The following is a 25,561-nucleotide window of genomic DNA, read 5'->3' as shown; positions in this document are numbered from 1 at the left end:
ATAGGTAAATGATCATAGCTGTATTGTTGTATCTTAAGTGCGCTATGTTCTATGTGAATAAGACATTCATTTTTGTTGATTTTATGTAATTGTTATAATTGATGCTCTTGTTTAGGTGGTCGGAATAATAATCCTACTGCTACTCAGTTTAAGGCTACCTTTCGCAAACTTATCAGCAGATGTGGTGCAGAATCAGATGTTGGTAAGCCAGGTAATGTTACTGCTCAATATGAGATTCTCATGATACAGGCTAAACCAGAAGTTGATCAGTTTGTGGAGCCACGATGATTTCAGACGTCAAAACTTCTCTTTTAGGTGACAATATAGCCTATATAGCTGGCTACATTGTGTGAAAGCTAACTAAAGTGCTGTCATGTGACACTTGCCATCAATCGCTGGTTAACACTAAGTCAAGCATCCAGTACCGACATCTCTATACTCTACTTGAGCTACAAAACAATGGAGGAGTTGTGCGTCCATCAGACGGTGTCATCCGGATCCTTCTAGCTGCAGATCGATACTTTCGTATTAATGCAAAGCCAGATCCATTCCATTGTGCTGTGTATGTTATCAGTAGTGTAGGATCTAGTGATGTGCTATGCCTTGACAAACACCTTATGGACATAGCAGATGGCATATCCAACCGCTGTGCTTCATTGATGAGAAACCTCATTCAGTCGTTTTATGATCTCCAACGACGTCATTATGCTAAAAATCGTAGATTCAAATTGCAAGGTGCATTTTTTGCGGCATAAGAATACTAAATCAGTACTTTTTTAAAAGCCAGTAACAATGTAATCACTTTAATATTCATCTGTAGCTGTTGTTGTACTGCTATTTCTAATCTGATTTAGTTCTAAAAAACTCTCATGCACCTTGGCTCAATATCCAGTGATATACAGATCTCTTTTCAATAGGTTTAATCATCTGATTACACTACTTCCTGCAGTTTCTTGTTTGCATTATTTTTATTATCCTCTATTACAACTGTTTTTAATTTCCGTTTAGTTGTTGCAGTAGTTTGTTCCATCTTTTGCAGATACTGTGTTATACATATCATACATTCATAAGCTATTATCACTTAAGTCTTGAAAACAGTTTCTGTTTTCGCAGTACATTTATATGTGTTGTTTTTATCGAACTACTTCATGTGCTAGGTTTCTCCATTATGGTTTATGCATCTGTAATATAGTCTGTAATATAATGGAACAGTTGTTATTTGCCTGAATATATCATTTGCTGGGTTTATGCATCTGTAATACAACAGTTTGTATGAATAATATGGTCTACTAAAACCTATTTTACATCCACTTATCATTTATTATATCCTACTCCATCTGTTATAAATAGGTTTTCTTCTATCAGGTACTTTAAATGTTGTGTAAGAGGAGTTGTCGTTGACACCCAAATGGAAAATAACTATTCAACATGTATGTTTCTGTCATTTTTCACTGTTTGCTTACAAACGGAACTAGTATACGATTAGCTCTCCAATATGGCGCATGCTTACGTATCACTATCATTGTAAAAGTCATTTGATTGCCATTCCATGGATTTTAAGTTCAATGGTTTCAACAATAGGCAGACAACTCTATATGGGCTCTATATAATTTTCATTTCTTATCAACAGATGTATCCACTGGATTTAAGGGTATCATTGGCATCGCTCGCCTTACCAGCCCAGTGAACTTTAGCTTTAAACGATTAACTCTCCAATATGGCGCGTGCATTACTTATCGCTATCAGTGTAAAAGTCACATGCTTGCCATTCCAGGAGCTTTGAAAGGGTGAAACAGTGTAAGAATAAATAAATCTGGAAACTTATTCCAAACCAAGGCTACCAAACACAAACTTTGGCTAGGTGTAGTTTGTTAGGTGTAAGTACAATGTTAAGTCAAGGACATCATTGACACCTAATAGTAGCTGCCAGGTATTATTAGGTCATATGTTTTGCAATTAAATATCAAATTGAGTAACAACTGTTTACTGTAAAACCACACAACTATTACTTATCCTATTTTGCTATTGATATTCTAGAAGACATTTCATTATGACTTAGTGTTAGAGAGGAGCTCATGATTCAGAACTTCTTTGTTTCAGGTATGGATTCTGATCATGAGTGTGCTCTAAGTTAGATGACCTTATCAATGAAGTTCGTGGAGTTACAATACATTCCTGTGTACCTGTGGATTTTAAAACTGTGTGTCAGACTGAATTGCACAAGAGTGGAATTCCTTTGCCCATGAGTGTCTATCGGCGTATATAGTAAGATCAATATAGGGCATAAATGTGGCATGATTCTTCAGCTATGACTACCATTTCAAATATCATGGTTTTTTCCCTCTACATTTCGTGTTAAACCAGTCTATATGACTTGGCTAGCCTAGCATTTTCAAGCTTTTAGAAGATCAATGCAAGGAGATTTAATTATTTTTACTGAAGACGTCAGTCAGGCCACAAACCTACCGCAGAAACCGAATGGAAATGACAACATATTTAGCACGGATAAACATAAGCCTGCTAGTGTAATCAGTTGATGAGCTTGTCACAAAAAATCACAATTATGACTAGTTCACTGTTGAGTAACTTCGTAAGCTTTGACCAACAGAAGGAAAAGTGTGTCAAAATCTTTTTTAGAGTTAGATTTTTATCATAACAAGTTTAACTTAGCTAGTATAAAATATCTAAAAAAACTTTTAATTTATTTAATAAGCACACAGAAAATTATTGTTAAAATCTTTAACTTATCAAAAACTATCAAATAATATCTTTCACAAGTATAAACGTTTTCTCCGGTAAATCTTGAAATACGGCCGTCTTGGGATATAACATTAGAGAATCCATTAGAGAATTCAATAAATGTGTTGAACTGAGGAAGTGAAACAGGTAGCGTGGTGTTACTACTTTCCCATACGCTGGCAACTTGCGCAGACGATCTACTGGTAACGGGGCTATATTACATGTATTTAGACTGCTGATAATTCTGACTTGATGGATTATTACTCTTTTCGACTGAACTTCAAGGTAGGTTATATTAGTCAAACTAAACTTGAGCAACTCAGATTCGGGAGGTTGCTCATGGTTCACAAAATACTATGCATTACACTCTGTGATGTGCCGTGTCAGTTTACTGGGTTGTGTGCCGTGGGCTAGAGTAATGATATAAGAAACAGACACCGTCTTTGTGTCTGTTACGTTTGAAAAGTAAAGAAGGACTGTTTTATCCGCGTGACGTGATCTTAAAACGAGGTTTAACTGTTTTAGTTCATATAGCTACTATAATCTGCATCAAAATAAACAAGCTCATTTATGAACAAAGGTTTCATGCATGTTAGCTTCTTGCATTTACATTCATTTCAGTTAAAAGACTAATTACTAATTTGAGGTGGAAACTGTACTAGAAGGCTATAGAAAGAGTTCTAGGATCAACATCTAGGTGACTGAATAAATAGCGTAATAAAATGAAGACTCTTGCTCGAAATTTAATACAATATTTGGTATAGTGCAGTACTTCACAAGAGATGACTCTGACTACAACTCTTTCGCAATAATTTATCCAATTAAGGCAACTGCTGTAGTTAATGGCAACAGTATTAACATAATAGACAACAATATTGCTACTTTGCTAAAGAACGATAATTTAATAAATTGGTTAGAGTTTCCTGGACATATATACATGCCATGCTGACATCATAACTTTGCACCGATGTCTATAAGGTTTAATAAATCAATCAACTTGTATTTTTATCTATGTTCAGGAGAGTCATCCAAGTTCAAGTGTACATTGAATATTGATACATGGATCTATGTGCCAACTTTGTTCCAATATATGTAATGTAGTCATGGTTGTTTATGTTTACAATGAAGTTTGGTATCAATCCATATACTAACTTCTACTCACATATCTGTTCAAGGGTTTGTTGCACGTACAATGACAAAACAGATTGATACATCAATCCACATATCAACTTGTACTCTCATATATGTTCAAGAAGTCATGCATGTCTGTGTGTATAACATACAATGTACTCCCAGACTTCGTATCACATCTTATTGCATGTGTTATAGCTATTGCCACAATCGTTGTGTAGTTGTGTTGTTGTTAAAATCATTAATAGGCTACTTCTCTGACTTTTCATAAATCACAGCTAATTGTTAGTGTTGTAGCATTACTGGTTACTCTGTTCAGAATGTTTCTTCAGTATTATTAGGCAAACTGAACTTCAGATTCACCTATCCTCCTCTGACTGTTCAGACATCATGTTACATCTAATTGTTATTGTTATACTGGTTACTCTGCCTAATTTAACTCCTTTCAGGAATATTAAACAAATTACATTTTAGGTTCACTGACACTCTTCTAGCTGTTTGTAGCTGTTGTAGTATTAATAGTTACTCTGTTCAAAATGTATCCTCAGTACTATTGATCAAACTTCTTTTCAAATTCATCTATTCTCCATTGACAGGTGATTGTATTATGAGCCTACATTCTATTAATAGCTACCATTGTTATGTGGAGTTTGCATACCTTAGTTGGGAAATCCTACATGGTGGAAAACTTCATTTTGTTTCTAAACTTGTTCAAGGATTTGTTGTGCGTACAATGACAAAACAGGTTGATACATTAATCCATATATCAACTTGTACTCTCATATATGTTCAAGAAGTCATGCGTGTCTGTGTGTATAATGTACAACGTACACCCAGATTTCGTATCACATCTTATCGCATGTGGTGTAGCATAGACCTATTAACTATGCTAATAAGTATAGCTGAAAGGTCGATGTGCTGTAGTTACTGCCAAAATGGTAGTGTCGTTGTGTTGTTAGTAAAATCACCAATAGGCTACTTCTATGACTTTTCATAAATAATAGCTAATTGTTAGTGTTGTAGCATTACTGGTTACTCTGTTCAGAATGTTTTTTCAGTATTATTAAGCAAACTGAACTTAAGATTCACCTATCCTCCTCTGACTGTTCAGACATCATGTTACATCTAATTGTTATTGTTGTACTGTTTACCCTACCTACATTAACTCATTTCAGGAATATTACACGAGTCACGTTTTAAATTCACTGATACTCTTCTAGCTGTTCAAACCTCATTTCACATTTATTTGTTAGTGTTTTAGTGTTAATAGTTACTCTGTTTAAAATGTTTCCCAAAGAACTTTATTGAACAAACTAGTTTTCAAATTGTTCTATTCTCCATTGACAGTTGATTGTATTATGAGCCTACATTCTATTAATAGCTACTATTGTTATATGGAGTGTGTGTTCCTTAGTTGGGTAATCCTATATGGTAAAAAACTTCATTTTGTTTGTAAAACCTTGATCGAACATTGTGTCTGACAAGATAGAGCTATTACCGCCATCAACTGTGAATTACGATCTGCTCTAGCTTATTTGCTATATCAGTGCCGTAGATAGTTTTTTCGATTAGTAAATAAAGGTAAACAATCTATTTTGGGAGCGTTTAATTGACAGGGATTTTATGTCATACAAACAAATACCTGGGGGCTTTCAAATTGCTTAATCCGTTCTAGGATATTCCCAAACTTACTCCTTTGGCTCTTCTAAAAGGAAAAACTAGACCTAACTTTGTTAATTTAAAGACTGCGCAGTAACTGTAGTATTAATGGTTTGAATTAGCTATGCCCCGATTCTAAGTTCGACAGGCAATTCAGATACCGATCCACCGATTTATATTGAAAATTAATCATATTCAGATACCAATTCAGGTCTTTTGTGTTGAAAATATAAAATTAATGCATTTATTTGTATTCATTTATTTATGAAAGTAGACAATCTTGGCAAATCAATGACAAATCTTACAGCAAATATAAGTGCATTAGAAGTGATAGAATTAATGCTGTTAAAAGTGAAAACACACTAGGCGATATTTAGAGCGATATCGCGCTGCGTGGTGCTAATCTGCGCTAAAATTCACTCAGCATGCTCATGCAGAGCGATAATGCTAGACTTTCTCTACACAACTTTATCGTTAGCGAGATGCATTTCGAATGGTTGGTTTTTACCAAAATGCAATTTTATGGCTGGTAATAATTTCTTATCGATGTTCACCAACGTACAGCAGCGACAATTTGCTATTTTGTTACGATTGAAACATCTTCAGAACAAACACTGAATTGTTCATAAATTTAATAATAGCACTTCCAGTCCTGTGCACCATAACAAACAAAAATTACAAAAAATCCGAGTTGAAAACCAACATTTGGAGTCAATCGTTGCGCAGGTTGACCATCTTAAGAACGGTAAATGTTTACTATATTAAATATAAACACCACTACAAAATAAAATATGTATAAAAATCATAACAATATTACAGTTAAAAATACAATAATCGTTTTTTCTTATGTCTTGTTGAAGTGTAGGCAGCGCACAATCCGTGAAAGTGAAATAGGTTTAATAACAAATGCGGAAGTTGTTTACGTTGTCGCCTAGACGGCGCCATATTGACTTACCTAAATTTATTAACAACTCCGAAGAAGCTAATGATATGGAATTTTATCGGCAGTTTGTGAGCGTGCCCATTATATCGTTTGCTAGTGAATCGCTCAAGTGTGTTTATGCACATGCCAGCGATATCTCCGCCCTTCTCATGACACTCGCAATAAAATCGCCTAGTGTGTTTGGACCTTTACAGTACATTTAAGTTCTGGATGTTTAAAAAATGAATAAAACTCACTCAGTTATATTTACTGGCTTTTAAACTGAGATAACAACGCAGCAGCACTTACATACAAACGGCGGGTTTTTAATTTATAGTAAGCCCTGCAATAGTTTACTCACAGAGAATTTGTTCATTAACTGATTTCTAGGGCCATAATTATTTAAATAAACTTCAAAAGTTGATGTATAAATAAATAAAATAGAAGAAAAAACAGATTACCATCACAACACAATCAAACCAAAGGAGGACAACCTACCAAACTATGTATCGTCAGGATTAACAGAGAGATAGATAACTTTATGGATCGTCTGCTCAAATTGCTTTCATAATGCAAGTAAATAAAAATATTATACTGCATTCTTACTTACTGTACCTTTTTTGTTACCTTGGTCGTGAATGGCTTTAATAAATCCCATAGCTGTAATTAGGAAATATCACACTTTTTGATTACTTCCTGTCTAAAGCAAAGGCTTCTCATCTGTGTTGATGTTGATCAGGCTATGGACATGAAATAAATAGTGTGGCAGGTCCGGAATTCATTAGGTAAGAGTAAGGAACTTGCAGTTAGTGATCTTTATTAGTGTAGCTAAAATACTATTTTCTGGTAAATAGTTGAACTTTGAAAAGTATCTGAAGTTTCAGATTTTTAAAGTAAAGATTGTCCGATCCAGATACTAAACACCCATATCGGCACTGATACCAAAATCGGGGCAACTCTAGTTTGTATTGACAAGTTTTGTTACTTTTTCTAATCAATTTCACTCAGTTTATTGCTCATGACTACAGTAATTTTACAGTAAATTAAAGGGAGCGCACACCTGCGATGTTAACTCATTCGCACCCGACGCGAGTTGTCTCGCCTCTGAAATTTACCTACTCATTGTATCGCTATTTTTAAATTATAGAAGACAATTTTTGATTAGTTAGAAAGAAAAAATTCAATGATGTATTCGGTAATATTTATGACCAAAATAGTACACCCATATTAACATCTACCTAAACCGGAAATCATCATGGGGACTTAAAACTTTATCGTTCGTTAAATTTTTTTAAACTCCAGAAGTAAATATGCAGATTGAGGAGTGGTAATAAATATGCAGATGGAGGAGTGGTAAGACAGTGAAAGATTGCATAAATCAAATCAAAGCATTATTTTTACTGTTTCAAAGTTCTTACTAACTTTAAATTCGGTCAAATTGAATCGTTATGCTCGAATAAAGATACACTTTTTAGGCGTCAGCCGTAGTCAGCCTAAAGTTATCCTTTACTTTCGATAGCATCATATTGATTCTCAGGGCTGTATATAATTTTTAAAAGCCAAGAACAGAGTTATTGAACATATTGTTATTATTTGAAACATGTTTATGACAGTTTATTTGAGTTATATTGGCATGTAGATTAGCTATTCAAAATTCAAAATTAGAGTTTAATAATTTTCATGTTCATGACTAACTGTATATGTATAAATAATATTCATAACTGTATATTTTATGTAACAAATGAGTAATTTTAGTCAAATTTTGTATATTTTGCAGTTTTTATGGTACAAGTCTAACCTTGTTTCAGTAAATACTAAATAGCAATTTTTCAAAATCGAAAATTTTCTAAAACTATCATCTTTGAGACACAGATCTACATGTACATGAAAGAGATATGAGTTGCTTATATGAATGTAAAATCATTTGAAAGAAGAGACTTGGCTGGTTCTTGCGCAACTTGAATGAGTAAACTACCTCAAATCTGTTTCTTGTAGTAGTAATTTGAACTATGGCAACTTTCTGAAAAATGTGCGTTATTTGGGGCTAATCGCCTGTAAATTAGTCGGGTGCGAATGAGTTAATTTGCATCATTTTTTATTGATTTGTTTCTAGACAGCAAGGTCTCTTCTGCAAAGAAGAAATATTGCCAAATATTATATACGGCTAAAATAAAGTGAAACTAAAATATATCTTTACGATAAGTATTAAGAGCAGTGCTTGATATTAGGATAAGAGATAACTTTTGATGAGACTGACTAAAACTTGTGACATTCAGCTTGGTAAATCGACACTCCAACGACTGCACCACTAGATCACCTCTTTCTAATGGTCTCTAAACGATCTCTAATGGTGAACTAGATTGATTGGGTACCAATATATATACGTAATAAATCGAGCCTTATAAAGCGTTTTCTCTCCCAAGTACTAAAAGATTGTCTAGGTGCTAGTATATATATGCATAGAAGAGCGAGCCTTATAGTGCTTTTTTTCTCCCAAATGCAGTAAGAGAGAAACCGATATTTTTAAGGCTAGGTGTGAGATTCTCATTATTCAAATCACATTTGAGAACTTGCTCTGTTTTGACCCTTTATGTTATATGGAATTTTTTATGTAGTGCGAAGCAAGAATTTTACTTAAATTCTTTACGTTATATGGAATTCTTTACGTAGTGCGAAGCAAGAACTTCACATAAATTATTTGCGTTATGCGGAATTTACATTATAGAAAGTACAGTCGTACCTTGACATCCGAGCTTAATGCGTTCTGTGACTGATCTGTAAGTCAATTTATTAGCGTCTCATGGCACTAGTTCCTATCTAAAATCACTAAGTACAAATTAAGCCGTTACCATAATATGAAAACATCACCTAAACAGGATATTACGGTGGAAAAACATGTTTTTAATTGTAATTCAGTACTAACAATACCTATTTAGTTGTTATGATCTGCAATAATATGTAACATCGTTATGTATACTACTGTATGGAGTTTTTACCTTCGAGGCAGACATTGTGGATAACGACTGTCTGAGAGAGACTTGAGAGCAACGCGTTTGGTCCACTAAACTTGTGACCCTACGTAATAGAAACAATGAAATTAGCTTCAATGAATTTAGGTTACTAAACACACACTTGAAGCTGAATTTTAATTTTATTGCCGCATTCTTTCAGTATTGGTTTCTGGTTAAGCGGTTTTTGCTATATGTTGACTAGATAACTGTTAGCCAACCTTTTAAAAACTTTTGTTCAAATTGCCAAACTGATTTGAGAAGAAAGACCGAGCGATGCTGTTTTCCAAAACGGCCTCTCGCATACTTGGCCATGTAATGTAGTGGCCATCGACAACCGGCTGTATGATTGTATCTCAAAGATTACTTGTATCTCAAGGAAGAAATTTGCTAGGAAGTCAGCTCGTATCTCGAGTTTCTTGCATGTTGGGGCACTCATATGTTGGGCACTCGTATGTTGGAGAACTCATATGTTGAGGCAGTCGTATGTAGAAGTATGGCTGTATACGCTATCGGAGTGTCTCCTCTATTTTGAATTTTTTCTTACAGACAAACTTATAAATACAAAATGAAGTTTTTCTAAACTGAATTTTAACCAAAATACCGAATGTTGCTTTATTCCTTATATGACATTCTTTTTGATGTTCATATCATCTGGTTCTAGCTAAAAGGCAGTGCATGTTAAGTATGTACCGGTGATCTATTTTCTACCAAAGTATGCTTATAGACAGTCACCAACCTGGTATAGTTCGGCAACAAATATACATCGCACACTCTGTGTAGAGCAAACTTTAAAATTGAACCGCAACTCAACATACTAGGTGAACTGAAGAGGACCCTGATATATGAATCTACCAGTTGTGTTAATCAACAATGTCTACTTTGCACACCGATATCATCTTTGATTTCCAGGTTTATCCCTAAACTTCCTTATCTGAAGGTGCCCTCTATCCAAAGAACTATGTTGTGGTTATTGTTATCTCTTCTCCCAGCTGTCTCTGGTGGTAAGATCCTACAGTATTTGCTTGTCTTATATCATTTTGTTACTTTATGTTTTAGGCCATCTGATTGTCCAATCATGTGGTCAGTATTTACCATTTTTATGGTACAGTCAAACATGGATAACTCGCCCACGGATCGCTCGAACACATGGTTAATTCGAACGGTTTCTTTGGTCCGTTCCCACGTAATGATAAATTGCTATAGATAACTCGAACTCAACACTGTTAATTCAAACTGTTTTTTTGCCCAACGGCTACCGAAACGGTTGTTATCGCTTTAGAAAATCACTTTATTCAAAGCCATAGAGGTAAACCTCATCTTTTCATAATTCATAAGCGTCGTTATTACCACCATCGGCAAAATATTTTTGTCAACGACTTTTCTAAAGGTTTGGTGAAATTTGATTTATACTGCTATACGATGAATAGCACGGGCTAGCCGGGTCACGCGCGCAAGGATTTTTGCCAAGCACATACAAAACAAAAACAGCATGTTGTTTTTGTTTTGTATGTGCGTGGCGAAAATCCTTGAGTGCGTGACCCGGCTAGCCCGTGATGAATAGTTTTCCGACGTTGATTCCGTGTTGAATCAACGTCGGAATGTTGAATGTTTAAAACGTCTTAAAATTGTTGTAATTAAACGTATACGTTGTCTTAGCTAAAAAAATCTATTTATCGCTTGACCTAAACGCAGAATACATGTGTACATTCAATAAGTATCCATTCAAAAAGCGTGAGTGATATACAATGTACCGTAAAACCTCGTAAAACTTTTAATTGAACCGCCCGGAGTGTTGCTCTTAACGAATCCCAGGTAAAGTAAGGTAATCTTTGCATAAACTTCAAGAAAAATTGGCAAAATTGATCGTGGTTAAAACGCTCAAAAGAAAAAGATGTCTTTTTTTGAGCATTTCAACAACGATCAAGTTTTGCCAATGTCAATCTAAAAAACGTCCTGGCAATAACATCACCTCAAACAACAAACCAATCTCAAGTGATAGAAAAATCTCTATACTTTTTGGTAAAAACGTTTTAAACTTTACATTAGAAGCATTTAATTTGAAACAAGCCATTTGTGCTTTTGATTTATATTATAGTTTGTATATGTACATGTATCTACTAATAAATAAGTAAATACATGGACTTGTGACAGTGCTCTGATAACTTGAACGCTCTGATAATTCGAACACTTTTGCTCGGTCCCGTGAAGTTCGAGTTATCCATGTTTGACTGTAGTAGGTGTTGGTAGTTGGAGTGACTATGCTAACTGGTCTACTGTGTATCAATACAGCTGATAATTGTACTATTGGTTCCATATATGGTCATTGAACTTATGTATAGCTATATTCAATTTTAGGTAGTCAATTATCTATTGTTCCTTTATTCGATAAACGATTTTATGTTGTCAGTATTAAAGTGTTACGAGTTTATCTGTGTAAAATGGTTTCTCCTTTAATTTTAACCCATTCAGTACTAATTAGTTATCGGCTGACTGCCCCCAAGCCTAATTAATTTTTCAGTAGCCTTATAATTAAAATGGAGCAACATGAAATTGAGTATTACTACAGTACTTTTCAAAATAATCTTGATTTGTTTTTTGCAGTTTAACAGAAACTTTCCAGGCTACAATTTGATATAAATATCTCTGTAGCTTTACAAATTCTACTAACCACAATTTATAATACTTCCGCGAGAAATATTTTTGATCAAAGTGAATTTTTATGTTTCAAAGCAGCTATCAAGCAGTTTTTTGGAAGTGACATTGTTGGACTATGTTAGATTGATTAGGAGCTTTATCAGCAGCAAATCAAAAGAAAGATTTTTCAATTCCAAGTAATAAAACAAGTGTTAAAAGCTTCTAACTAACACTACGTCGCTGACAGTTTTATCAATTACATAATCGAGCAGCTTAATTGCTAATCTATATTGAAATGCACTACAGAGGTTATTATGGATATATTATGCATTAAACAAGATAATAAGTTACCAGCTAACAGACAATCACCAGCAAGGAAAATATATGTAAAAATACAGTAAAATATACTGTAGAAAATGCAGTAAAAATGAAAATGCACGAAAAAGAAATATTTTATACATGTATATGTATAAAAAAAAAATATATATATAAAATGTACTCATAAAAAATGACGAGACATTGAGAGTTATTTGATGCCAACTACACATGCACATTTGCTCTCATTATAAATTAATTGATGCAGTATTTTCTTGGCTTTGGTAGTTCTTGTAGTTCTACAAGAAAATCATGAAATTATTATTTATTAGAGTGTAACCAAGTGGTGAGTTCTAAAAATCTAAATTTTATTCGATTGAAAATGTTATAATAATGTGTATCATAAAAAAATCCATTTCTTACACTGTTAGAATATAATTTGTTCGAAATTCAGAACAAAACTTTCAGCTTTTTATCATTTTTTTGGTAAAATTCTATATATAACCAGATAAAACTTACCTTCTTCTATGATCAAGTTCTCAATTTCTTCTTGAACATTACTTTTGTTGCTATTTTCTTCCTCTGAGCTGATTCACTTAAGATGTTCTACTAAACTTTTTCCAAAACGACGATCAACAAATTTTCAGAACAGTTAATATCTATCCCGTAATTTGTTAGTTAAAAATCTATTGTACAATCACATATTTGGTATCAAAATGTTGCCCAGGTTCTTAAACTTCGTTTGGTGAATAAATAAAACTGATCTACCTAAACATCTAAGCAATAGAAGGAATCAAAATTTAGCCCGGAGCATCCGGGATCAGGCCCTAGGAGAACACAACTCTTCCCGTAATAACCGAGAACAGGCCTGAATGGGTTAAAGAATTTCATCCTGAAAGTCACCTTTTTTCGCTAATTGTTCAGACATAGTACGTGTAGTTGTTAGTATTGTAGCTACTCGTTAGCTACTCTTTTTGAAATGTTTCACCCAGCAATATTGTTCACAGAGTAAACTTATTTTGAGATCCACATCTACTTCCCTAACTGTTCATTGTATAATTCAACAATGTCCATCAATAATTATTATTTTTATGTGGAACTAGTACAGTGGGTACTAGAGTGTTCCTTTGAGCTACTTAATAAGAAGTTTTTACCCAACATAAGGATGACTCTATATTTTTTTAAACACATTAGTAAGTTTTTGCTGACATTTTTGCACGAGTGTCCGTAAAATGGTTTCAAAACGTGAGATGAGGGGACGACGAGGTGAATTGGCCTGTTTCCATTGGCAACAAATTATACAATCATCAATCTACTTCAATATATATATATATTTATTTATTTATTTTATATATACGTGTATATATATAAAATTGTTTCCTCAACCCGAATACCCCGTATGGGTGGTAAATTCTGCTCTAACTCGGGTCTCCTACCAGAGACCTGGGAGTTTGAGCACTCGCCTCAAGATCTTAGCTGTTCCCAATAGCGCACTTGTTTGCAACTCATCTGAGTTGATTGTTGTTGGTATTTGGGCAAGCCAAATTTTATGCGCCGGTGTTATTTCGCCCAGTGCCCTAATGACTACTGGAATTACAGTTGTTCTTACATTCCAGCATTTTTCAATCTCTTCTCCAAGAGGGAGATGTTTGTCTACCTTTTCTTTTTCTTTGCTGGTTATATTATAGTCATTGGGTACTGCTATATCTATTATAGTAGCCCTCTTGTTCTCCTTGTCCACCACCATTATATCTAATTGGTTTGCCAGATAGAAAGGTGTGCCTTTCTGGTTTGACCTTGAAATTTTAGTCACCTAGTCATGCACACATTAGAAGGATGGGCATGTTAAAAGTGAACTAGCTATCTATTTTTATCATTCAACTTATTCATAGGTACAGACTAGTCTGGCCCCAGAGTGTTTGGTGTGTTCGCTGCGATTGAGTATTTGACCAGATGTTTAACACAAAAACCTGCCTATAAAACAGGATAAGCACATTTAAAATCTATTCACCTCATATGAGATTTTTCATTATATTTCAAATAAAAAAAGAAGCTTAGTGATTCGCTTTTAAGATCCCTGGGACTTGGGATGGGATAGCAGAAAAAAACAAAAAAAGTTCATAATCCAATGCTATCTAGCATTGGATTATGAACTTTTTCTGTTTTAGATCAATAATTACAAATTTGTAAAATTAAAGATGTGATTACGTCAAATTTTAGTTGATTTTAACAGAAAGTATCAATTTTTTTTCTATCAGTTGAAATATTAGTGGTTGTTTTAAGCGATCTCATTGTCAAGATATTTGAAGATTAAAATCGACAAAAGTTGATCGCGGTAAAAACGCTCAGAAAAAAAGATGTGTCCAATTCCAGATGATGTATATGGTGAGACAGCCAGTCTCTATCTCTCGTATTCACTCTGGCTATTGCGATAAAAGTTCAGTCCTACCCGGCTCTATTGGCATATATTTTATTTTGTATTTGCTCATGATTGCTAAAATATGGTGTTAAATCTAGCTACAGATAGGCCTACATTGTTACTGCCTACTGCCTACTGCCTACTGACTACGATTCTGCCAGTTTACGGTAATTAGGTAATTAGGTAATTAGGTAATTAGGTAATTAGGTAATTAGGTCGTGGAGTTAACTTATTTCATTGCGGCCGTTGTATCAGCGAAGTTCTCAATTGCTACCCACCCTGGAAACTAGTTACTAAATAAAATTAGCAAGCCGCATCTTTGAAACGAATATGTGCGAATATATGGCAAAGCCAACAGCATCCCTAAAAAATTCATGTATAGTCAACGTTATCTAGTCATTATTAGTATCAATTTGTAGAAAAGAATTTACTGGTCACAATTGATTAGCTGATTCAAGTACAAAAAAAATGGTTTTATGAGTTGATCAAAAGGGTCAATGTAAAACAAAATTCATTTCTTTGAAATCAATTAACTCACCGATTCTGGCAAGGGTTAATAAAGCCATTCTTACACCTGGTTGGCGGATTGTGGACTCACCTGTTTTTACTTGGTAGCAGAGCATAAAATTGTTTGAGCTCTTAATATTTGGTCCGTTGGAATTGAGTTGAGCTATGCAAAAGTACCTGTCAATACAGCTCTGATTACACTTCATCCATCTATCAGACAGGATTTTAACACAGGTGGCAACGAGGCTATAATGTATTCAATATGTTCTGCAAATCATATTTTGCATCATCCTCAACAATATTGTTATATTATATAATTTTTACAAGCCAAAGAAATTTAATCTTGGCATAAAGTTTTTATTAAAGACATCCATCCAAGTCGTAGCCACTCATATACATATAGTTTCATCTCATATAATAGGACAAATTGTTCTACTGCACCAAACTCAAACCAAACATATCATGGTTTGTGCAGCACACATTCGTGTCTCTCTTTCCCATTTATGGCAGTTTTCAGACAGAGGCAACTGCTCCGCTGGTGCCGTCACATAAACATCCTGTAATCAATCAAACAAATGTCATAAATATATATCATTTATAGATATGTCGTTCTACTGCGTATCTACTGAACGTTTTTAATTTGGGAGTTAGATAGATTGCGAGTGTATTTTTTAAAATGAATAAATGTTAAACAAAAGCATAAAAGTACGCCAAGCCAACAATTCGAAGCCTTGTTTCTGGGAGTTGAAGATGAGCATTGATCAATTGATTTTCCTCACTTTCTACAAGTGAGAAGTGAACATAAATTCTAATCATAAATCTAATTTACTAGTTAAAACTGCCAAAGACAACTTTAAGCAAACATAGCTTGGTGAAACGATAAGAAAAGTTATTAAACGATGATTGGTGATAGCAAAAAATTATAATTTTATCAATTAGTAAAAGTATTCATGAGTATTAAAATTATTACCTTTAGTATATTTAACCTTTGTTCATCCATTTAAGCCATTATATTGCTAGATGCTACAGATTAATTAAGAAGCCGTCAATTTAACAATCCACATCGTTTATTTTGTAGCAAGAACTCACTGTGCATCGGTATCACAGACTCGTGCACAGAAAGTTACATTATAGTCTCAAACAGGAAAATATAATCTGAATGTAAACACTACAGTATATATACATACTGTTTGTTTACAACAGATATACATGTATATATACTGATATATATATATATATATATATATATATATATATCAGTATATTTATATACTCGTCAGATATATATATACTGAACGTAAACACAACAGTATATATTTATAAATATATATATATATATACATGTATATATATATACAGTGAAACATGGATAACTCGCCCTTGGATATAGCGAACACATGGTTAACTGGAATGGATTTGCTTGGTCCGTTCCCACGCAATGATAAATGGCTCTATATAACTCAAACTCAACACTGTTAATTTGAACTGTTTTTTGCCCAACGGCTACCGAAACGGTTGCTATCGCTTTAGAAAATCACTTTTTTCCAAACCATAGAGGTAAACCTCAACTTTTCATAATTCATAAGCGTCGTTATTACCTCCATCGGCAAAATATTTTTGTCAACAACTTTTCTAAAGGTTTGGTGAAATTTGATTTATACTGCTATACGATGAATAGCATGGGCTAGCCGGGTCACACGCACAAGGATTTTCGCCACGCACATACAAAACAAAAACAGCATGTTGTTTTTGTTTTGTATTTGCGTGGCGAAAATCCTTGAATGCGTGACCCGGCTAGCCCGTGATGAATAGTTTTCCAACGTTGATTCCGTGTTGAATCAACATCGGAATGTTGAATGTTTAAAACTTCTTAAAAATTGTTGTAATTAAACGTATACGTTGTCTTAGCTAAAAAAAACTATTCATCGTTTGACCTAAACCCAGAATACGTGTGTACATTCAATAAGTATCCATTCAAAAAGCGTGAGTGATATACAATGTACCATAAAACCTCATAAAACTTTTAATTGAACTGCCTCGGAGTGTTGCTCTTAACGAATCCCAGGTAAAGTAAGGTAATCTTTGCATAAACTTCAAGAAAAATCGGCAAAATTGATCGAGGGTAAAACGCTCAAAAGAAAAAGATGTCTTTTCTTTTGAGCATTTCAGCAACAATAAAGTTTTGCCAATGTTCAATCTAAAAAATGTCCTGGCAATAACACCACCTCAAACAACAAACCAATTTCAAGTGATAGAAAAATCTCTATACTTTTTGATAAAAACATTTTCGACTTTACATTAGAAGCATTTAATTTGAAACAAGCCATTTGTGCTTTTGATTTATATTATAGTTTGTATATGTACATGTATCTACTAATAAATAAATAAATACATGGACTTGTGACAGTGCTCTGATAACTTGAACGCTCTGATAATTCGAACACTTTTGCTCGGTCCCTTGAAGTTTGAGTTATCCGAGTTTCACTGTATATATATATATATATATATATATATATATATATATATATATATATATATATATATATAAATATATATATATATATACATGTATATATATATAGCAGTCTCCTATATATATATATAAATATATATATAAGAGACTCTAAGTTAAAGATAAATGTACCTCTATTCTCCTATCTTCCTCTGCTGCATGACGCTGCTGACACCTGTCAGCTCTAACCATAAGCTGTCTGCCACAAACTTTAACCACCTGATGCTCAGAAAACTATGAGTCATTTTCGCAGGAGCTGGGAGCATTTTTACAATTCTGTTGTTCGTCAATAAAACGAGTCGATCCAATAATTCAGTAAATTAACGATGTCAATTAATTCAGTAAATATCGATATCGCTTCACGATCCGGTAATTGAGTTAAGTCCCTAACTTCGAGATCACAGACAACGCGTTTAACTAGTGATATAATTTATTATGACCTATATAAAAATTTCGGGCTGATGATTGGCTAAAGAAGAGATCTTATATTTATCGCTCGTGGACTCTTTTCACGTGTATCATTATTATACATCACGAATAACGCACCCGCTCGAATCTGAGCGTTTCAAAAAATGATTTCATTCAAACGCTCATATCCTGGACAGGTTTAGTCTATAAAAACAAAAGTGACATCAAATCATTGCTGATGTTTTAGCCTTGTATTGGTCTTAATTTCATTGGATCGACTTTTTTGACGCAATCACATCTTTAAGACAGTGTTTACAATTGCTAGTTATTCATGCTAGACTAATTTTACAATTTCATCTTAAAATTTTAGTATTTAATTTAAATACCGTAAAACCTGTATTTGAATGCCATGACGCATGCCAACCTTTTCCCTATAGTAAAATTTTATTAAAGGTGCTGTTCTAATATCGATTGACGCTGTATTTTTTGACTTGCTCGTCAGAATTTTGGGAAAAGAAATGTAACCCTTTTTCGAGCGGAGCGATGCTAATTTCGCCTATATTTTGCACTCTTCTTCGGGTGGACCGACATTAATGGCTTCAACCTCAGCATTTTTGTTAAACTGTGTTTCATTTACGTTGAAGTGTCTGACCTAGTTAAACAAGCTGTTAATATTAGCCAGATCTAGTTATTAATTATTACTATGGTGTCACTTTTAATGCTTAAAAAGTAACCGTTTGTAGAAGTAAATTAAAAGGAAAGGTTTGTTAGAAAATGAACTTCGATATGCCATAAAAATAGCTGCTATCACCTCATACGGTGTTCCTGGTGAGTTTTCTTAACATTCATCAAAACTTAGCAAGCGTAAAAGGTTTCACGACAGATTGTAAACAACACTATGGACTAATCTGAAAACAATGGTTCAGATTTAGACCTTACTGACTTCGAATCAGAGTTTAGCTCTGATGAATGTGACAATCGCTCTTCTCAGGTACACTGTCACTAAAACCATGGCAACCTCTGTAGCAACAACAAAAGAATTAATTGTAATTGATATAACGTTATTAGTAAGTTACATTGTTGTAAGTATTGTTATAATTATTATAATAACAATATTAGTTATTATTACTACCCTTTTATAGACCCTATTTTACTGATCACTGTTTATTACGGGTTTATAAAGATCAAATAATGTCAAATTAGTGGGCAAATAGGGGTGGCATTTAATTAAAGGTTGGCGCTGTATATTTAACCCTCTTTCTATAGTTGGGTTCTGTTAGAGGTGGCATTCAAATAAAGGTGGTGTTCAAATAGAGGTTTTACAGTATATTCATAACATTTGTTGTATTTCTATCATTTCCTGAATTGAAGCTTAAGGCAACGTAGGACGTTATTTCATGCTTGTTGCGCTTATAAATTATTCGCGACTTTTGGGTCAAAATGAAACATGCACACAAACAATCTCTGTTCTTATCATTCATTTAATTTTACCATAGTTGCTGCTGCACTCATGAACTCATATGAAAATGGTAGTCCAACCACAACACAATCATCGCCTGGGATTCTCCCAACATCAACAGTTGCTGCTAATCAAGGTAAGTGATCCTCACAATAACTTGCTAAGTACACTATATTCATGAATTTTTCAATTCATTGTCCTCAGATGTACATGTACATCCACAAATGTCCTCTACCTTATGTAAAGGTAATAGTTGTGTGCTTGTTAATACTAGTGCGACAGCATTATTGACTGGGACTCCCTAACATTTACAGTTGTTGTTAGTCAAACTTAATTCTTTTTAAAATCACTTAATGGAGAGTGGGGCACAATGCAACGCGGGCACATTGAAACACTCCTCAAATCTTTTGCATGTTTACATCATTTTAAATTCTTACCTCACTAGCTAAAGAGCGTTCTAGGTCATCTTATGAGATATCTTGATTGCATCAAATAAAAAGAACATCAATCTAGGTGAGCCATGGTTTTGTAAAATTTATTGGTAATTTTTTGCCCTTTTTATTTTTATATCCAAATTTAAAGAATTGCATATCTTCTTTGTACATCATATCATATTAACTCAGTGGAGGCAGCTATAGACATGTTCTCTTTACAATGCATCCACCAACTTCATGATGTTCCATCATCCTGAGTTGGGATGACCTTTGGGTTACTCAGAGTCATTTGGGGCACGCTGAAACACAAAGGGTATGGGGCAAGTTGAAACACGTTTTAATGATAAAAATAAGGGACAATTAAGTTGCAACATGTCTCAACTTGTCCCGCTTTTCCTATAGGGAGAACAGCTCAAGTAGCTTTGAAACTGCTGTTTGATGCAAACCTCTATGACGTAGCTAAAAGTTAGTCCCCAGGATGAATCCATAAATTTCTGGACAATATTGCTATCATAACTGCAAATGCTAACATATAGAAAGAAAAGTTTGACCTTTATATCAACCCATGTATATATATGTTTTGTTTTACTGTTGTTTTTGTTGTACACAGTGTTTTGAAGCTCATAGCAAACTCTTTTCAAGTTTTTCTTGCCCAAATAATTAGTAGAAATTTGAATTGTTTGGCTGAACATAAATTCAAGAAAACACAATTCTAAAACTAAAATTTGCTATGAAAACTAAGGATGTTTCAACGTGCTCCATAGGGTGTTTCAACGTACTCTCTACCGGGTCACGTTGACACACCAATTATGCAATTAGTACTTATGTGATATTTTCCAAAGCATACAACCAGCAGAATTGGCATTTGGCGCACATGTAAAACATATCTCTGCATCCTTTATGATTATCTACATTATATTCCAATATTTAGGAAATTGTTATACCCAAAAACGCATTTTTTGTTGCAACCTGCCCCACCCTCCCCTACTACATAATCTACCTTGGCCTGATGTCATAGTAACCTTCAATTGTGAGTGGTGTCTTATTATTGCAGCAGCTTGCCTTCGTTTCCTGAAGAATTCAAGCTCAGTCTATGCCTTATTATTATTGTTATTATTATTATTATTAGTTAGCTCAGCATGGTTTTAAACTGTTGTTGGTATCTTTGGAACTCGGTCAGAACAACTAACCTGGGAGATCTAAAGCCTTCTTTAGTATTTTAGCCGATCTCAGCAGTGCAGCAAATTGCACTTTTGAAATTTCTTTCTTGTCAACAATAGATTTGATCAGCTCTTCTTCCAGATTTTTAACTGCACTTAATGCCCCAACTAAGATAATGGTGGGGCACCTAATTCTCAACCACTATAGGCACAATCAGCACAGCTGTCTTCTGGATCTTCCTTCAACTCTTTCCACCTTTTCTTACTTCTTCCTTTTCTTCACACTTATCCACCTTTTCCTGTTCTTTGTCTTTTAAGCTACTCTCACATCTCCTGGTACAGCCATATAAATCAGCCATGAGTGGTTTAGCTCCTTGTCCTTCAATACTATCTCTGGTCTTCTAGCCTGTGTCACATGATCTCTTTGAATGCTCATCCCATAATAAGTTTGCTTTCTCATTCTCTAAGACCGTTTTTGTCTGGTGGCCGTACATTATTTTGTAGATGTTTTGAACCCAAACTATCTAAATAGGTCCTAGTGCACTATCCTTGCTACTCCATTGTGTCATTTCTTGTGCACTGCTGCCGCTATCTTGCCATTTAACAATTTTATATTCCTAGAACCTTTCAGGGATTTTCCGAAAATTCCAGAGACGTTTCATTGCATCATTGTCATTGACATGGTCAGCGACATTGATCAGCCATGAGTGGTCTAGCTCCATGTCTTTCAATATTATATCTGGTCTTCTAGCTTGTGTCACATGATCTCTTTGAATGCTCATCTCATAATAATTTTGCTTTCCCATTCTCTAAGACCGTTTTTGTCTGGTAGTCGTACCACTTCATAGATGTTTTGAACCCACACTATCTAGATAGTGTGGGTTTCATTTCCCATATATTTCTTGTGCGTCGTTGCCGCTATCTTCCCATTGAAAAATTTTATATTCTTAGAACATTTCAGGGATATTTTGAAAAATTCCAGAGACGTTTCATTGCATCGTTGTCACAAGATAATTTGTAGTTACCTTTTAACGCCCCAGCACCGTTGTGGGAAATCCGTTGCTAGATCGCTCAGCAAATGGTCTCTTACAACATTCCCACAATAGTGGAAGAATGTTACATAAGATTCCACAAAAATTCCTTCCATGATGTTACTTTAAAGATATTAGCTAACATGCCAGGAACGCTAAATGCTACGTGCAGAACATACAGCAAGTGGGTTGTAATTAGGATGTAAATGCGCAGACACTTTTAACCATTCTGATTACGTTTCACAAAATTCTCCTCTAGTGAATTAAATACAACATTACTATAATGTGCCTAGCATAATCTTCCCACAGCATTTCTTCCTCAAGTTGTACTGTTAGTAAATGCACAAATGGTAGCGTAATATAACAACAAGAATAATAATATAAAACACAGTTAAGACACGCGTATAGCTATAAAAATCCCTTGTGATCCATAACAAAAGCACTAATGGAACCTAGTTAATAATGCAGTTTCAATGAAGTTTACCTTCATTGAAACCTAGTTTTTAATGAAGTGCAAAAATTGACATTTTTAATGACCTTTATTTGTCTTTTTATAAATCAGTTAAAATTAACATAATTTGTCCTAAATTATTTTGCTTAAATATATTTTGCTTGTTACTATATTTGTAATAAAACATAAATAAAACTTTCAATTTGCTTCATTTCATCCAATTTAAAATAGTTTTTCATTATCAAAGAGTGACAACTTCCGAAAAAGATACTATGTTTCTGGCGAAAGTAGTACAACTAAAGTTAACTTGTTTTCCTAAAGATTTGTCGCCAGTGTATTTATTAAGCTATCGAGAGCAGTTCTAAAAGAGCCAGTTAATTAGCAAAAGTAATTGGTATTTAACTACATTATAGGAAAAACATCGTCAGAACATTTTTATACGATTCATGTAAAAATAATGTTGCACGATAATGTTCTCTTTACAATGCAAGTCATTGTTATAAGGTAGGTACATCCATATAACAGTGACTTAGATTCTCAAACCGATTCTCAAACAGGAAACAAATTTTTGAACATTAAAATAGATTTTCCGTAATATTACTGTGACATTCAGTAACATTAACATTGTAAGTCAATGTAACATAGGTTTAAGCTGTAGTTGGTAACTTTGGAACTCGGGTCAGAACAACTAACCTGGGAGATCTAAGACCTTCTTTAGTATTCTAGCCAATCCCAGCAGTGCAGCAAATTGCACTTTTGAAATTTCTTTCTTGTCAACATAGGGTTTGGTCAGCTCTTCTTCCAGAATTGATGTTGCACAATAATGTTCTCTTTACATGGCGAGTCACTGTTTTATGGTACATCCATATAGTAGTGACTTGGATTCTCAAACAGATTCTCTTACAGGTAACAGATTTTTAAACATTAAAAATAGATTTCCTATAATATTACTATAACATGCAGTTAAAGATGAAAATTATGTTACACCATGATGTTTCCTTTACGCTGTAAGTCAATGTTGTATGGATGTTTACACTTCAATATTCTAAAGTAACTTTCCTGTAACAATACCTAGATATTCATTTGAAGTTAAATATGATGTTGCACCATAACATTACATTCCCATGTCAATTTTATATGCACATTTATGCTCAAACATTCCAAAGTAGCTTTTATGGAATAATGCTGGGACATTCAATAACAATGTTCTCTAACAACGTTATGACAACACTAGCAAAGTTTATTCCTGTAACATAATATTTTTGTACAACATTCCGCAAAATATTCCTGCCACATCGTTGTAACCTAATGCAATAGTGATCACCAGATAACGTTTGTAGAACATTATGAAAATGTTTTCTTGGAATGTTATTTCAAGTATAACTTTATAGAGTATCCCAGTACTGTTGTTGTTAGTTGAGTTACCGCATTCACATAAAATATAGAATAAAGTTTCTTCCTTTTCTCCGCATAGTCTACACAATGTCATGTCTTTCTGCGTCCAATATGTTTTCTTCTCTGTCTATTAGGTAGGTGGAGAAAAAATGGAAAATTATAATAATATAATAATAATTATTATTGTCATTGTTTTTATTATCATGACTTCTGGTTAATAGTTTTAGGACATTTACTGTTGTGCAATTCATTACTGCATTTAGAAATTTCTTGAACCAGCATTTTTGTCCTTTACAAATATGAAAGTCTGGCACTTTTTAATTTAGTCCAAGTGTGGAAACAGTCAAAGTTTTATCGTTTCTACAAATATAATTTAGCCCTAGCTTCTTATGTAAGCACTATTGGAATATAATAGTAAAATTTTTGAGTTGATAGGACATAGTACACCTACAAACCAAGAGTCAATCAATTGAGGGCAGAGACAACTTAGTGAATTTTTTAAAGCTCATCTGTCATGTTTTCTTAAAAATAATATCAATATTTGGTCATGAAATAATTTTGGAGAATCTTTAATAAAATCCTAATAATTGTCATGATGTTGGAGCGTTTACATGTATTTTGGCTATGACATTTGATGTACCTTTAAAACATATTATAACCTCACTGTAAGAAGTAGCTCTATGATATATATATATATAATAATAGCATAGCATTTCACATTGTCAATAAGATGTAGAAATTGCTGAGTCAGCAATCTCTCATCAACCTATTCTTGTTAATCTACAATAGCTCCTGCTGCCCCTACGGGACTGTCTGTGGACAACAGGACAAGTACATCTGTACGATTGACATGGACTCCCCCTATACTGACAGATGCTGACAGGCCAATCACAAGATACCAGGTGATTAATTTATGATAAAAGCCTTCATTGCTATTTTACTCAGTCGTGTCTACAAATATCTGCTTAATAGAGATATAGAATAAAGAATATGCAACAATGTTATAAAGATACTAACAACACTGTTTTTATGTATTGTTAATCATAACAACAACCAATATATTTTCTGTTGACTGAAGGAGCATTGACAAAGAACTATAATACATGTTTACATATTGAGACAAATTATTCCAAATTTTCTTTAAAATTTTTTCCTAATAATTATTTTTTATATAATTTTGTTCACAACTATCTGTTATAAATTTGATATTTTATAATTTAGTATATTTTTACAAAAGGTTGTTTGGGTATTCCTTATTAACCTCATGCTAGATAGAATAGTAAAATGATAACCAAACCATGGTAATGTTTACAATATTGACGAATTGGCTATTACAACTTATTAACTATATGCATACTAGCTGAGCTACCCGGC

General features: G+C 33.8%; 1 long non-coding RNA gene across 1 annotated transcript; it reads left to right on the top strand.

Moving 5' to 3' along the window:
* The first annotated feature begins 2,917 nt into the window (after positions 1 to 2,917).
* On the top strand, positions 2,918 to 19,844 carry LOC137385803 (uncharacterized). The gene is made up of 3 exons (XR_010977803.1): positions 2,918 to 3,024; positions 10,372 to 10,463; positions 19,754 to 19,844. It is a non-coding gene; the product is annotated as an uncharacterized lncRNA (long non-coding RNA).
* Positions 19,845 to 25,561: the final 5,717 nt, after the last annotated feature.

Source organism: Watersipora subatra, chromosome 1 (assembly GCF_963576615.1).
Source record: "Watersipora subatra chromosome 1, tzWatSuba1.1, whole genome shotgun sequence".
Classification (NCBI taxonomy): Eukaryota; Metazoa; Bryozoa; class Gymnolaemata; order Cheilostomatida; family Watersiporidae; genus Watersipora; species Watersipora subatra.
The sequence above is the reverse complement of the archived record's forward strand: the minus strand, read 5'-3'. Positions and strand labels throughout refer to the sequence as shown.